General features: G+C 41.1%; 1 long non-coding RNA gene across 1 annotated transcript in view; it reads right to left on the bottom strand.

Moving 5' to 3' along the window:
• Positions 1 to 3,771: 3,771 nt before the first annotated feature.
• The window catches only part of LOC125106799 (uncharacterized), a 28,549-nt gene continuing 15,419 nt past the window's right edge, over positions 3,772 to 16,901 (bottom strand). Inside the window, exons 3-6 of the long non-coding RNA XR_007129430.1 lie at positions 16,453 to 16,513; positions 5,510 to 5,755; positions 5,202 to 5,336; positions 3,772 to 3,928 (exon numbers count right to left, since the gene is read on the bottom strand). This is a non-coding gene — a long non-coding RNA (uncharacterized LOC125106799). The remainder of the gene's footprint in view (positions 3,929 to 5,201; positions 5,337 to 5,509; positions 5,756 to 16,452; positions 16,514 to 16,901) is intronic.

A 16,901-nucleotide genomic window follows, 5' to 3' on the forward strand; every position in this document is an offset into this window, starting at 1 on the left:
GATCTGCATTTTAAAAAGAGCACTCAGGAGCCCTCACTGTTTCTCCGTGGAGAAATAGATGTAGTCGGGTTTATCTACCCAATGTAAGTAGGTGATTTACACATTTAGGAAGACCAGCAAAGCTAGGGTCCTCCAAAGTGAGACAAAGGAGTGTCTCCTAGCTCATTAGAACAGAATTTCTCCAATGTTAAGTAATGAAATGAGACACAATTTCAACCAGGCAACCAGGACTGATTTAAGCTATTTTAATTACAATGTTACTAAAATATGTACTAAAACTAAGCATAAACACTGTGTAATCATTGCTCTTATACCACATAAGACCAAATAAATTTACAAATTAAACATGGAGAAAAATATATCTCAAATTCGGGACAGTAATACACTGTTGTGAAAGATAATTGTTTTGCAGAAACTAAATTGCCAGGGCTTGACTTAATAGTTGAAAGATGAAGTCTGTGTCTTTTTTTTTTTTTTAAGCAACAATACAAATGCAAATGCTTACTCTCTAATCTATTGTAAAAAATGATGTTACTAACATCAAAGTTTTGCTTGCTAGTTCAAGGTAATCAGATGTCATGGTAGTCAACATTTGCCAATGAAATATCTTCAAATGGCATTTTTAATGAGGCACAATTTGATAGTTCTGTGAAGTTTACATAATGGCATCAAGATGAGATAGCATTGTAGCATCTGTAACATCTTAGGAGTTTTCATTAACATGACATTTAAAAGTTTTGTTGAACATTTATCATTATATGTTTACCTCTCCACTTAATAACAATGAACTATTGCAAATAAATGCTTACAAAAGTGGAATTTGTGTAATACATCTGCTTATAACACCACACAGTTCTTTCAATTTAGCATGCCTGTATGGAAGAAGACAAGGAGAAGAAAGTAAAATTGCAAAGCTTAGAAAGGAAGAAACAAAATTGAAATTACTTGCAAATGATGTGGTTTTGTGCAGAAACACTGCAAAAGATGCTTCAGAAAATTAGTAGAAATAACAAGAGAATTTATTTAGCAAATTGCTGGAAATAAAATCAAATAAATGTTGGCATGCATTTCACAGACCAGCAGTAGTTGAAAAATAAAATTAAACATCTGATTTTAAAATAATAGAAAAAAGTATGTAGTAACAAAAATGATAACAGAGGCAAAAACTTTCTGGATAAATGTATAAAACTTTACTAAATGATGTTTAAGGAGGCCTAAGTAAATGGGAAGATAGACCATGTTTATTGATTGGAAAACAATATTTAAAAAAGGTTGACTCTCTAAGTTGATTCAGTGAAAAAGTAGTCATATACCCAACAGGTTTTTCTTTTTTGAAAATTAATAAGCTGATTATAAATTTTGCATAATGCAAAAAGTCAAGAATAACTAATACACTTTTGAAGGAAAAAAATAGGTGAGTTGACAAGTAGACATTGCTTACATAAAGTACTACCAAGCTAAAGTAATTAAGACCATAAGTTGTTGGTGCAGGCAGAGAAAAATCTAGTCTTCCCAAATAGATGCATTAACAAATGGGCTATGGTACTGCAGGTCAGTAGGGAAATTATGATTTTTTTTCCAATAAATCATCCTAGGAAGTTGACCCTCCTTTCAGACAAAAACAAAGTCGAATGCCTTTCTCACACCAGAAATAAAAAATAATCAGGTAGACCAAATATCTAAATAAGAAAGCCAAAAATTATTAAGCATTATGAAGAGGATATCATAGACTATCTTTAGGGCTTTAAGGTCATAAATTATGAATGTTAGTCCTAAGTAAATAAAGGTAAACTGTAAATTGTAAATAAAAGTTATGTTGTAAATATTATATAAGGTTCATTAACTGTAAATGATTGATGGATTTAATCACATTGAAGTTAAGAGTTTGTGTTCATCAAAAAACACTGCAAAGAATGAAATGACAAACCACACCCTGGGAGACAATATCTATGACCCATCAATAAGAGGGGAGAGGCTAGAGTTTCCTCCCCAGAGGGATCTGCATAAAAGGAGTTGTGATCATTAGTAGCTCAAGGTCTTTGGAAAGGTGAGAGGAGCACTCAAGGAGATACATGTTTTGGGTAACTATGGCAACACTTGTCCATAACACTTTCTGTGAATACAGAAAGGACAATGGCAAGCACAAAAAGAAACAGCTTTCAGGTGAAAAGTCTCTAGGAGGTATAATGTCACCAGGGGGATTATTTCAGTGATGTCAAGGAAGCAGAACCAATGTCCAAGAAAGAAGTTGAAGGTAAGGAAGATGAATGATTATGGGGCAGGAATTCCAGAGGTCACAGGGGTTGGGTAGGAGGGTGGGGAGAGGCTCAGGGTTCGGCTTAACAGATAGGACAGAGAAAACAGCAACATTGGAAGGAGCCCTCAGTGGATGGTAGGTGACCAGAGATGCCTGCCTATGTTTCATGGGACCCACAGAAATTCAGATAGGAGGTGTAAAGGAGGAGGGGACCACCATGATTTAGTAGGACTTGACCATGTCCTGGAAGTAAGTCCACTGACAATAGTGGGAGGCATGTGTGCCTTCACTGGCGATGGTAGGCACTGGGACCAGAGGATGTTTGGAAAAGATGCACAGCAAGGCTGAAGCTGGGGTCTCTCAGTGGCAGAGGGAGTGGGGTCACCAGTGACCCATATTATTCTTTCCAGGAATGGGTTTGTGCCATGTGTACTTTAAGGGTCCCCCAGGTACAAGCTGATAACTCCAGTCTTTTCCTTTTCCTCCTTCCCAGGGTGCGATAAACTCAACTTTTAAAATATCTCATGTAGATATTGGCAGTTGATCCCTTTATATTGTTGAATATGAACATTTAAAGGTCTAAGCTAATAATTTCCTCTGGGTTAGTAGACCAGGCCTAACTAAGTAGAAACACTGGCTAGTTCTGTTATTTTAGGGGGGATAGAACAGGTCCTGGGGTAATGCCAGATAATATATGTCTTAATAAAAGAATTCTATTTTCAGAGGCACATAATACTATGAAAGGCCTCTGAAAATAATTGGACAAGTGTGGTAGCCTTATTATATCAGCAGGGGTTTGTCGTTGTCAGCCACAAGGCAAATTTGGGTGGCTTTTGACAGAACAGAAACTTAGGAAAAGGAGCACGGATAGCTCCGGGACCCCCTGAAAGGGCTGGAGCAGAAGAGCCCTATACCGGCAGAGACCCGCCCCTGCCAGGAGGGGGCAGCTTTTTCTTCTGCACAGAAAGGCCCCTCACAAGCTCGCTGAGGCCTTGGGTGGAGATGTTAGGGTAGGGTGACAGACCTAGAAAATGCCCTCATTCCACCAGAGGGCTGGCCTAAAGAAGCCATCACTGCCACCTCCTTGAGCAGTGCAGACTGGGGGTGATCAGGTAAATGCAGGCTCTGTCCACTGCACTGGACTGTGTCCTCCCGAGTCTCTCTGGCCCCCGGGTGGGAGACTCTCAAGTTGCTTTCAGCCCTTGCTCCAGAGGAGGTGAAGAAAGTCAGTCGCTGATTTATTTTTGCTTTAAGGATAAGCAATGTCTGAGCCGCCCAACCAGACTCCAATGTGAGGACTTCTCCGGACGCATGAATTGGGTCTGACCCTGAGCAACGGAGAAGGCCATAGCACTTACTTGGTATTGTTTCCTTTATTTGGACTTCAACCTGGCATTCTAAAACACAGGGGACTGTGGTGCCTCAATGCAGTAGGGGGCTCTGGATCTCAGTACTGTTGATTCAACTGCATACCACAGCAAGGAGCATTTCAACTATAAAACACACGTCCTTGATCCTGGGTCCATTTAAGTCAATTTAGTAAACATTTATTATTTGTCTATTATGTGAAACATAGGCAGATTTTTTTTTTAATTCAGCAACAAATCTTGTCTCTCCTTGTCTCTTTCTTCACACCTCATAACAGATTTAGCTGCGCCAGATAGATACCTCCTGTAAAAACAAATAAAATGCATGGAGGGATTTAGGCAAGATATGCACAAAACAAATGAATCTGTTATCTAGAAAATATTAGTGAAAGACTCCTCTTTGTCACAACCTCTTGTTTTATTATTCTTTAACACCTGAAGACACCCTGATTTTAGTGCAGCACACAATAGCAAACTCTAAATATATTTGGAGGGGCGCCTGGGGGCTCAGTCAGTTAAGCGTCTGCCTTCAGCTCAGAACATGGTCCCAGGGTCCTGGGATCCAGTTCCGCATCAGCTCCCTGCTCGGTGGGATGTCTGCTTCTCCCTCTGTCTGCTGCCCCCCACCCAACACCGCCTGTGCATGTGCTCTCTCTTTCTCTGACAAATAAATAAAATCTTTAAAAAAAAATTTGGAGATCCATAAACCTATGGATCAATGAAATAAAGCACTGCTTTCTGCAAGAGAAAAATGTTAGGAGACACTTCTCTTTTTTTTTTTTCTAATTCTCTTTTCCAATATTTGGAAAATATATGCTCATAAAATAGTGAATGATATTAAGAAATGTATATGTAAGATTAAGAAAAAAGTTCCAAGACACATAATTTATAAGACTATGACTAAGGTGTTACTGTTTAAATATGCTAGATGAAACGCGAGTCACTTTATTGGTAAAACACTCTTAAAACTGAACCAGGGCTATGGTGCCAATGCCCTGGGAAGGCAATGGTTCTGAGCTTGCCAAAGCTCAGGGGAGGAGGGCTGAGGGGCTCTAAAGAGAAGCACATTAAACTCTAATTAAGAACCTAATAAGGACACAGTTGTATTGCTTTTAATGTAAAGATCTATCTTGTCACTTAACAGTCCTGAAGACACGATTGGCTATTACCAGTACAAGTACTGTGGACTGAAGATAGTTTGCCAAAGGAGATCCTTGCTGGCAGAGTTAAAAGGAGAATGGTGATTAACAGAGCCTAAAGAAAAGGGATTTGCTTAAAGCGAATACGTGACACGCATGACCAGCTCAAAATCAAGCTCAGGGCACCTGAGTTTGGAGACCTTCAAACAAGAAGTATGCATAGCTCTGTTTTTGTTTACATATTCCCCTCTTTCCTGCAACCTTCTTCCTAATCTTCACCCTGGCTTTCAAGCCCCGTACGTACCCAGCTCTAGCCCCTTTCTGAGCAAATGACCTTGCCTCCTACCTTTCTGGGAGAGGAGAACTCTCCCAGAGTCCCAACTTCTGCACTGACATAAAGAAGTGTGTAATGATTTGTTTAATGTCTGTGCATCTCACCTGCAGCGCGGAAAGCTCCCTGAGATCGGGGATGGAACCTGTTCACCAGTGTCCCCTACACGTACCAGCACATGGTCTCCCCAGGGTTCCATAAGTATCTGTTGCATGAAGGCAGGAACCCACTTCATTTCCCTCCTTGATCAGTTTTTGTTTTAAACACAAAAGTTTTGTTTTTAACAGAATATATCGTCATGGGGAAAAAAACAAACAAACAAACAAAAACCCAGAATAGTACAGAATCGGATGGAAGGGAATTGAATTGTCCAAGTCGCCCTCTGTGGGGAAATTCCACTGGCTCCCTTCCTTACCTCCTCGCTGGCCTCCAAGCTCACCTTCCCCCTGCACCCAGATTTCATCCTCTTGCTGCGAGCTCCTTCTGGAAGCACTTCCCCTCCACGTGGACGAGTCAGGGAGGGGGAGCTTGGCAGGGCCTCTGCTCAAGGTGGCCAAGAGTAGCAACAGCTGAGGGTGAAAGCAATAGTGTCGTCAAGGGGAACAGTGGCTGCGTGCCTGACAAGCTAAATCCATCATCAGACCTTAAGGGTGAGAGCAGGCTAAAGGAAATAAGAGGCAAAATAAAAGGTCAGGGGAATCCAGCAGGAGGTCAAGAATGCACATGCAAGCCCAGACCAAGCAAGAGGGTCCAGAGCCATATCGATGAATCAAGAAGGGATAACGAGAATGCATTTTTTTAAAAGTTTTGGGGTGTTCCAGGGGGCTGATGAGGTATGTTTAAGTTTGAGGTGTTCCAGGGGGTTGGCACTCGGATACCTCTTTGGAACTTCAACCTATTAATTATCCTCTCTCTCCCCTGTACACTCGTTCCAATTCCTTTCTCAGACTATAAATATGCTAAGCCTCTTCACCTAAAAACAAACAAAAAGCCTCTCTCTCAACCCTGTCTCCTCTTCAACGTACCCCCACCCAGGCTCTCTTCTGCCAATTTCAGACACATTTCTTGAAAGAACCAACCCAAGCTCCGTGTCTGTGTTCCTTGCCCCTTACTCGCAGACTGGCTTGGTTGATTCTGCCTTCTGTCCCACCACTTCCCTGAAAACCGTCTCTGCCAAAGTCATCCTTGGCCTCCATATTGCTGTCATTAGATCCAGATTACACAGTCTTGTTTCCTTCTGAGCGGACTCTTTGGAGCTGTGACCACAGCCTTCTCATTTGGCCTCTCTGACATACCCACCCCTCTGTGGGCTCTGCCGCTCTGTCCGTGGCTCATCCTTTCTGTGGTGAGGCCCTACGTCTCCACTCACTTTTATCTACGGCTGCCTGTGGACCTCAGGTATCAGGAGGCAACCGGCTCTAGGTGTCTGCCCATTCTCGAGTGGTTAACATAGTGAAGCTGCCCAGGCACCATGTGTGGACACAAAACCCTGCTCACGGCTTCCTTTTCCTTACAAGAAAGCATGCTTTCCCATCTTTTTATAATAGTATCATGGTTATAATTCATGGAACATTTGCTATTTGGGTATTTCCCTTTCACTAATTTATGCATTTGGTTATCTTTTTTTTTAAAATTTTATTTATTTATTTGCCAAAGGAAGCAGGCAGAGGTAAAGGGAGAAGCAGGCACCCCGCTGAGCAGAGAGCGTCTGGGGAGGGGGGAGGCTCAATTCCAGGCCCCCGGGATCATGACCTGAGCCAAAGGCAGACGTTTAACCACCTGAACCACCCAGGTGCCCCTCAGTTATTTCTTTAGGCTGCAAATATTTACTGACTCTTACCTTGGTATAGGTGCTGTGCAAGTGTAATCCTTAGTTATTACAACTCACTTAGAAGATAGCATATTGTCACTTTATTTTTTTAAAATATTTTATTTATTTATTTGACAGAGAGAGATCACAAGTAGGCAGAGAGGCAGGCAGAGAGAGAGGGGGAAAGCGGGCCCCCCGCCGAGCAGAAAGCCCGATGTGGGACTCGATCCCAGGACCCTGAGATCATGACCAGAGCTGAAAGCAGAAGCTTAACCCACTGAGCCATGCAGGCACCCCATATTGTTACTTTAGAAGCTGAAACTGAGGCTAGCAGTTGTCCCTCCTGGCTGCTATCTAAGAGCTCTTAAGAAGTACACTAAGAATTTGGATCCACAGCTCTTTACATTTCCCTAAGGTACGAAAAAATAAATCTAAAGCCCATTTTTCTTCAAGCATTTTATGCCAGGAGCTTTCCCCTCATTGACCTTATTACACAAGTGGTATCATTAGCTTATGGCCTGATGTTATTTTTGAAACAGAGAGAGAGAGATCATAGCAATGGAAACCCAGGAAGCCATAACATTGTTACCGGAACTACCCACCCCCCTAACTTGTTTCCACATGATCCAGGAAAGACTATAAATCATGTAGCTTGAGATTCACTTATTTATTCATGTTTTCCAGTTCTTACAATATATCCATAAGGTATGGGGAGAGGTGGGAAGACCAATTTTAATCAAATAAATGAAAGAGTATATTTTTACACCTAAGAAAAGTCCCAGGACAAAAAGAGTACAGTTGAATACAAACTGATAGTAAAGAAACTTGACCCAGATTGGGAGGTCAAGGAAGCTTCCCTAAGGAAATAACATGTGAGTTAAGATCTAAGTGATGAATGGAAGTGAAGCCCATAAACGGGTGAGTGCTTCATAAGGAAAGAACAGCACATGCAAAGGCTCTGGGTAGAAGAAGAGGCATATTGCTTTCAAAACCTAGCAGTCAGGGCATACAGTAAGGGTAACAGAAGGGTCCAAGAGGAGTAGCCTGGGCCAGACTATGCTGACCATGCTCTTTTTTATATTAAGACTCAGAGTCCAGGGGCGCCTGGGTGGCTCAGTGGGTTAAGCCGCTGCCTTCGGCTCAGGTCATGATCTCAGGGTCCTGGGATCGAGTCCCACATCGGGCTCTCTGCTCAGCGGGAGGCCTGCTTCCCTCTCTCTCTCTCTCTGCCTGCCTCTCCATCTACTTGTGATCTCTCTCTGTCAAATAAATAAATAAAATCTTTAAAAAAAAAAAAAAAAGACTCAGAGTCCAGCAGGATGGGGGGTCTTATCAGATTTGTGTTCTGAAAAATCTACTACTGTGTGGAAAATCTGCCAGAGGGTCTCAGGAAGGATAGAGAAGAGTCAGGAGGCTATTGCCTTAGACTAGTGTGGTGGTCACGGGGGAAGACAGAGAAGTTGAAGAGTTTAATATCTGTTTGAGGAGGTAGAATTAGTAGGACATGCAGATAGATTTAAAGAAGTGCCATAGTCTCGGGAGTTGGAGAGGACTAACTACATGAGTGATGGCACCATTTGCAAAGATAGGAAAAAGCAGTTGGAAGAAATCATGGGTTTGGTGGGTTATGTTAAGATGGAAGGGCTTGTGGCACAACAAGGTGGTTTCTGGCTATACCAGTCTAGAATTTCAAAGAGAGACCTGGGTTGAAGATAGGAACTAAGGAGTCATCAGTGGAGTTGTAATCAAGTCATAGGCATGAATGAGACAAGTCAGGAAGAACTGGAGAGTGAGAGGAAGCCTTGGATAGAGACATCCAGAAAGCCGTCATTGAAAGGACTCACTTTCTGATCATTTAAAAGAAAAACATGTTCTGAAGAAATTTAGCAACTTCTTAAAATAAAATTTCTCTTAGACAAATTTTGAAATATTAGCATCAATAAGAAGATTAAAAAACAAAACAAAGAACCCTGCACCTCTCTGGCCCCAAATGAATCGTAATGTTTTACTTATTTTTTTTTTTAAATTCCAAAGCATGCAGGGTAACAACATTTGTTTTCTAGGGGTGAATACATAGGTGCTTTTTATATGTCTTTGTAGGTTCTGTTTGAGTGAAATATTTCATAATTAAAAAGTAGTAACAATAAAATGTTCCAGTGAATAGAGACTAAGTCAATGAAAATTCAGGCCAGAAAATTAAATACCAGAAGCAGTTAAGGGGAAAAAAAAAAGGATTAGAGTTATGGCCAAGGAGTCATTTGGCCCCAATATGAAAGGTTTTGGCCCAGCCTAAGAAGATGTGCCCTGAAGGATTCTGTTGATACGTTTTCAGGAATTTCCAACATTATGGAGACCATAACAAATAAAATCTTGGCTCTATTTATATTTCAAGATAATGAGAAGCAAGAAATTGGCCAATATTATTTGTTTTGGCTGCACATAAAAGTCATTCGCCTGGTTTAATGAATAGATGGTACTTTTGTGAGCCTTCTATACATAGCATACTTAAAGTTTGGAAGCAAGCTACGTCTGAAACAAGACTAGTGATCTACAAGTGATGTCTAATTGGCAATGACTTTGGTAGTATAACAGGACAATGAAACCACCGTCTGTCTCCCCAGTACCACCAACTACCACAACCACCACTGTCTCTTCCTCTTCACTACTCCCAAGAGGAGGATTGTTGAAGCATATCACCTCTAAAAACTTACTCTGGCCCTTATATTAAGGGATATATGGCTCAATGATGGACGTTTTCTCACAGTACCTAGAAGAATACAAACTCCATAGTTTTGAGAAGCTAGGCTGGAGAGATGTGGAGATAATTAGAAAAAGAAAGGGCCATAGCTGTAGCTCACAAGGATGCTGTATGGAGTGCTATACCAGCCCTGATTTTCCTACCAAACTGCAGGGCTGCCAACCCCATCTTGGACCATCCTGTTTGACTCATCCTTATGGTGTTCCTCTATTAGTAAGTAACTCAGACTTAAGGAAATGGTTAATGATGACCGGTCCCTTGGACTACATGCTGGGGAAAGGGAAGGGCTCTAGGATGAGGGCGATCCCTAGAGTACTGAAGGGACAGCTGTACTGTGAAGGCTTAAAGAAGGGAGTCCTCCTGCATGGTTCATGGGCCTGAGGTAGAAGGTCTGTTATTCATGGCATGATGGCTATGAAAGTTTTCATTTCTTGAGGAATCTTTTGTCTTTTATCATGGTGAGGTTATAGATGCTTCCCCTTATAGGCTAATAGTTTCTTTTTATTCTTGACAAATTTCATCAAAATCTGATGAACCCACATAACTGTGTATGATGACATTATAGAGGAGATAAAAGGATAGGCTACAAGTTCAAGGATTGCTTCACATTTTGTAGTGGGTTGAATAGTGTCCTCCAATAACTCATGCCCCACCTGGGACTTTAGAATGTGATCTCATTTGGAATAAGCCTTTGCAGATGTAATTCAGGCAAAGATCTCTAAATTAGATTATCCTGGATAGAGTGTGCTCTAAATCCAGTGACTAGTAGTGTCCTTTATAAAATACAGAAAGGAAGAAAGCCTAGAGATGAAGAGAATAAACCATGTGAAGACAGAGCCAGAGATTAGAGAGACCCATTAGCCAAGGAACATTAAGGACTGTCTGTGGTTGTCAGAAGCTAGGAGAGAGGTGCGGAATTCATTCCAGAAGGAACCAACCCTGCCAATACCTTGATGTCAGACCTCCAGCCTCCTGAACTGGGAAGAATAAATTTCTGTTGTTTTAAGTTGCCCAGTTTGAGATAATTTGTTACAACAGCCCCAGCAAACTAACACATCTCTGCAAATGCCCTGTGAGGTTGGGAACATTTCTTTGAGAGTGACTAGAATCCTTGAATTCGGGGCTGTGAAGAGCAGTAAAGTAGGCAGTGGCCTGTTACTGAGAGCTGAGGATCAGAGTGGAACATGAGCAGTTCGAGTAGACTGCTTAGAAATCTATGTAAGTCCAGGGTGCCTGGGTGGCTCAGTCAGTTGAGCATCTGGCTCTTGATTTTGGCTCTGATCATTATGTCAGGGTTGTGGGGTTGAGCTCCAGGTCTGGCTCCAGGCTCCGCAGGGAGTCTGCTTGGGATTCTCTTTCTCTCTGCCCCTCCCCTCCCGTGCCCAATCTCTATTTCACTCCCTTTGAGTAGATAAATAAAATCTTAAAAGTAAATAAATAAAAAGAAATGGACATAAATGTAGCTGTACCACTTCCTCCCAAATGCTAGAAGGAGGTAATCCAAAGGAGGAGGGGAAAACTGATGCTTGAGTTCCATTAGAATTCCCCTACAGGTAGGGGGCGCCGGGGTGGCTCAGTGGGTTAAAGCCTCTGCCTTTGGCTCAGGTCCTGGATCAAGCCCCACATCGGGCTCTCTGCTCAGCAGAGAGCCTGCTTCCTCCTCTCTCTCTCTGCCTATTTGTGATCTCTGTCTGTCAAATAAATAAATAAAATCTTAAAAAAAAAATTAAAAAAAAAAAAAAAAGAATTCCCCTACAGGTAAAGTTTCCCCAATGTCCATGTCCTCTTCTCTTCCTGTCTTCTTCTAATGACCTTCAGACTTCATGCACAGCAGAGCCACACATCTCACCTGTGTCCACATTCATGTTGTTCTGAAGATTACACATAACTTGGGATAAAGCAAGCTTCAATTCAATCAAGGTCATGCAAACTTCTTGGGTATAGGCAGAGAATGAGCTATCAGGTAGAGCATTGTTTTTCTTACTTACAACAATAAAACAGCTTTATTGAGATATAATTCACATATCATGCAATTCACTTCAAGTGTACAATTAAATGGTTTTAAGTATATTCATACACTTACACCAATTACCACAATCAACTCAAGAACGTTTTCCTCACCCCCCCCAAAGACATCTCGTACCCATTAGCAGTGACTCACACCTCCCCCCACCGCATCCTTAATCCCCACCCCCATCCACAACCAGTCCCTCACTTTCTCTCTTTTCTGGATGGGGGTGTCATGCACGTAGCCCCAAGAGTAGTTGGCAGCCATCCTTAAGAAGAAGGCAGCCTTCCAAGACTGAAACAAGAAGAAATTGACAACCTGATTGGACCAATATCTAGTAATGAGATTGAAGCTGTGAATAAAAACCTCCCCAAAAAACAAGAGCCCAGGACCTGACAGATTCCCTGAAGAATTCTACCAAACAGTCAAAGAAGAAATAATACCTATTCTCCTGAAGCTGTTTCAAAAAATAGAAACAGAAGGAAAACTTTTAGACTCTTTCTATGAAGCCAGCATTACCCTGATCCCCAAACCAGGCAAAGACCCCATCAAAAAGGAAAACTGCAGACCAATATCCCTGATGAACATGGATGCCAAGATTCTCAACAAGATCCTAGCTAATAGGATCCCACAGTACATTAAAAAGATTATACACCATGACCGGTAAGATTTATCTTTGGGAGGCAAGGGTGGTTAAACATTCGCAAAACAATCAATGTGATAGAACAAATCAATAAGAGAAGAGAGAAGAACCATGTGTTCCTCTCAATTGATGTAGAAAAAGCATTTGACAAAACACAGCATCTGTTCCTGATTAAACCTCTTCAAAGTATAGGGATAGAGGGAACATTCCTCAGCTTCATAAAATCTATCTATGAAAAATCAAAAGCAAATATCATTCTCAATGGGGAAAAGTTGATAGCCTTCCTCTGAGCTCGGGAACATGACAAGGATGCTCACCCTCGCCACTGTTGTTCAACATAGTACTAGAAGTCCTACCAACAGCAATCAGACAACAAAAAGAAATAAAAGGTATTCAAATTGGCAAAGAAGAAGTCAAACTCTCTCTCTTTGCAGATGACATGATACCTTATATGGAAAACCCAAAAGACTCCACCCCCAAATTACTAGAACTCATACAGCAATTCAGTAATGTGGCAGGATACAAAATCAATGTACAGAAATCAGTCACTTTCTTTTATATTAACAATGAAAATATAGAAAGGGAAATTAGAAAATTGATTCCATATGGATTCCATTCCATAAACCAATTAGAAAATTGATTCCAATTGGAAAATTGATTCCACCAAGAACCATAAGATACCTTGGAATAAACCTAACCAAAAAAGGTAAAGGATCTATACTGGAGTAACTACAGAACACTCATGAAAGAAATTGAAGAAGACACAAAAAGGTGGAAAAGCATTCCATGCTCATGGATTGGAAGAATAAACATTGTTAAAATGTCTATACTGCCTAGAGCAATCTACACTTTCAATGCCATCCCAATCAAAATTCCACTGGCATTTTTCAAAGTGCTGGAACAAACAATCCTAAAATTTGTTTGGAACCAGAAAAGCCCCCGAATTGCTAAGGAAATGTTGAAAAAGAAAAACAAAACTGGGAGCATCACGTTGTCTGATTTCAAGCTTTACTGCAAAGCTGTGACCACCAAGACAGCATGGTACTGGCACAAAAACAGACACATAGACCAGTGGAACAGAGTAGAGAGCCCAGATAATGGACCCACAAATCTATGGTCCAATAACCTTCGACAAAGCAGGAAAAAACATACAGTGGAAAAAAGACAGTCCCTTCAATAAATGGTGTTGGGAAAATTGGACAGCTATGTATAGAAGAATGAAACTCAACCATTCTCTTACTCCATACACAAAGATAAACTTGAAATGGACAAAAGGCCTCAAAATGAGGCAGGAAATCTATCAAAATCCTAGAGGAGAACATAGGCAGCAACCTCTTCAACATCTACCACAGCAACTTCTTTCAAGATATGTCTCCAAAGGCAAAGGAAACAAAGGCAAAAATGGACTTTTGGGACTTCATCAAAATCAAAATCTTCTGCACAGCAAAGGAAACAGTCAACAAAACAAAGAAACAACCCATGGACTGGGAGAAGATATTCACAAATGACACTACAGACAAAGGGCTGATATCTAAGATCTATAAAGAACCCCTCAAACTCAACACCCAAAAAACAGATAATCATGTCAAAAAATGGGCAGAAAATATGAACAGACACTTCTCCAAAGAAGACATACAAATAGCTAACAGACACATGAAAAAAATGTTCATCATTGTTAGCCATCAGGGAAATTCAAATCAAAATCTCATTGAGATACCACCTTACACCAGTGAGAATGTCCAAAATTAACAAGACAAGAAACAAAAAGTGTTGGAGAGGATGTGGAGAAAGGGGAACCCTCTCACACTGTTGGTGGGAATGCAAGTTGGTGCAGCCACTTTGGAAAACAGTGTGGAGATTCCTTAAGAAATTAAAAATAGAGCTACCCTATGACCCTACAATTGCACTATTGGGTATTTATCCCAAAGATACAGATGCAGTGAAAAGAAGGGCCATCTGTACCCCAATGTTCATAGCAGCAATGACTATAATCACAAAACTGTGGAAAGAGCCAAGATGCCCTTCAATGGACAAATGGATAAAGAAGATATGGTCCATATAGACAATGGAGTATTATGCCTTTATCAGAAAGGATGAGTATCCAACTTTTGTATCAACATGGACGGGACTGGAGGAGATTATGCTGAGTGAAATAAGTCAAGCAGAGAAAGTCAATTTTCATATGGTTTCATTTACTTGTGGAGCATAAGGAATAACATGGAGGACATTAGGAGAAGGAAAGGAAAAGTAAATTGGGGCAAATCGGAGAGGGAGACAACCATGAGAGACTGTGGACTCTGAGAAACTAACTGAGGGTTTGGGGGGGGAGTAGGGTGGGGTGTTGGGTGAACCTAGTGGTGGGTATTAAGGAAGGCACGTATTGCATGGAGCACTGGGTGTGGTGCATAAACAATGAATCTTGGAACACTGATAAAATAAAATTAAAAAAAAAAAAAAGGAGGCAGCTTTAGTATAAGGCTCATACTGCAGGAGGCAACATGGAGACACAGAAAGAAAACCACAATATCACTAAGTTGCTGAATCACACCAGCCCTGAAATCGGCCCTCCCCTCTGGATTTTTGAATCACAGGAGCCGGGGAGGGGGGGGACCTTTATTATTTAAGCCAAACTGAGTTGCATTTTCTGTTAATTGTAGCTAAAAGCAGCTTCACTGAAAAAATTAATCATGATAAAAAGGGACAAAACAGTTAAAAAAAAAAAAAAAGACCTGGATTTGGATTTTGTTTTCTTGTATGGCAACTATTTCTGATTGTCTGTCAAGGGGCACGCACTTCCACAGGCTTACTCTGACCACTTAACTATCCATGTGACATTAGGCAAGTCTTGCCCCTTTGTACCTCCTCTTCTTCACCTCTAAAGGAAGGGACAATGGGAATAGAGAGAATGGACTTAGTTATTCCTAAACCTCTTCCTGCTCTGATGTGCAGACTTTATTTTAAAAATGAATAATATCATCCTTTTAGGTTTGTTAATTTAGTCGTCCGCTCATTAATGGAATATAATTCGAAATCTGCAATGGACTGAGGTCAAAAGGATAAATAAGGCATGCTCCCTGATCCTAACAAATCCAGAGTTTTTATTAGGGAGCTAGATATGTAAGCAACTCGCTGTAATGAGCGCCATGAGCGATACTGAAGACGTATGTCGCAAAGCTTAATGGTGACTCCCATGGGAGTGTGGGTCAGCAGGAGTTTCAAAGAGGAAAACCCATGCGAGCTGGGGCCTGCAGATGGTGGGCAAGAGAGCAAGTTCTTTTCCTACGATTAAATAATATATATAATATTAATATATTACCTAAACCTATCTCACATAAATACAGGTAAGAGTGAACAGTTTAAAGAGTGTTAGTTGCAAATGCAAATGTGAGAAAGTAATGGAATCAATGACAGCCCTAAGAACAATAATATTAAAATCTGGTGTTTACTGAGTATTTATTACATGCGGCACTATTTTATTCTATTTTCTATATTGTCTATCCAGTCTCACACAGTCTCGTGAAGTATAACATTACTCTCCCAGTTTTGCTAAGGGCAGCACAGAGAAGTACAATGGCTCACTCAGGGAGTGACCAGTGGAACCAGGGTACAAGCCCAGGGGGACTCCCCAAAGCCACTGTGGTAGACAGTTGCTCACAATTCTAAGAATCCCATGTTTCTCAGAATCCGGTAAGACACTGAACTGGAAGATTCTTCTTAAACTAAGTAAGTTGTATCTGATCTACCAACCAATGAAGGAAGAGTAGGTATAGAAAGTATTTAAAGATAGTTGGGGGGTGCCTGGGTGGCTCAGTGGGTTAAAGCCTCTGCCTTTGGCTTGGGTCATGATCCCAGAGTCCTGGGATCGAGCCCTACATTGGGCTCTTTGCTCAGCCGAGAGCCTGCTTCCCTTCCTCTCTCTCTGCTTGCCTGTCTGCCTGCTTGTGATCTCTGTCAAATAAATAAAAATATTTTTTAAAAGACAGTTGGATACATAATATTAATATTAATGTAATATTAATTTAATACATAATATTAAAATGATAATATCAAAGACGTAGTCATGGGATGAAAGAGGCAGTGATGAGTTCTGGTGGCGTCTGCCATGTGAGCTCTGTAGTATGGGACAGTCAAGCTCTTACCTCATGGGGCAGCATCAACAAGCTGAACAGCATGGGAAGTGCTTGTCCTGGTGCCCAGCTCCTAGTAAACAGCCAATAAACAACCGTAAATATACACAAGTTCTTGTTTCAGGAAGCTATTCAGTAAAATCAGCAGATTTGATGAAAGAATGTACAGGAAAAGCACTTTGGGAAAGGACACGGTGCTGTTCAGAGACAGTCTCATTAATACACCTGATTAAGTTGCATTCACAAACTAGAAAACTTGTTTTCCGCAGGTGTTCATTCACATTATTCATCAGCAGAACCAAGTCTTTCTCTCTCTCCCTCTCTCTCTCATTTTTTTAAAAGATTTTATTCTATTTTATTTTTAGAGAGAGAGACCATGAGCGGGGAGGGGCAGAGGGAGAGAGAATCCCAAGCAGGCTCCATGTTAAGTATAGAGCCTGATGTGGGGCTTCATCTCAAGA

This window comes from Lutra lutra, chromosome 8, assembly GCF_902655055.1.
Source record: "Lutra lutra chromosome 8, mLutLut1.2, whole genome shotgun sequence".
Lineage (NCBI taxonomy): Eukaryota > Metazoa > Chordata > Mammalia > Carnivora > Mustelidae > Lutra > Lutra lutra.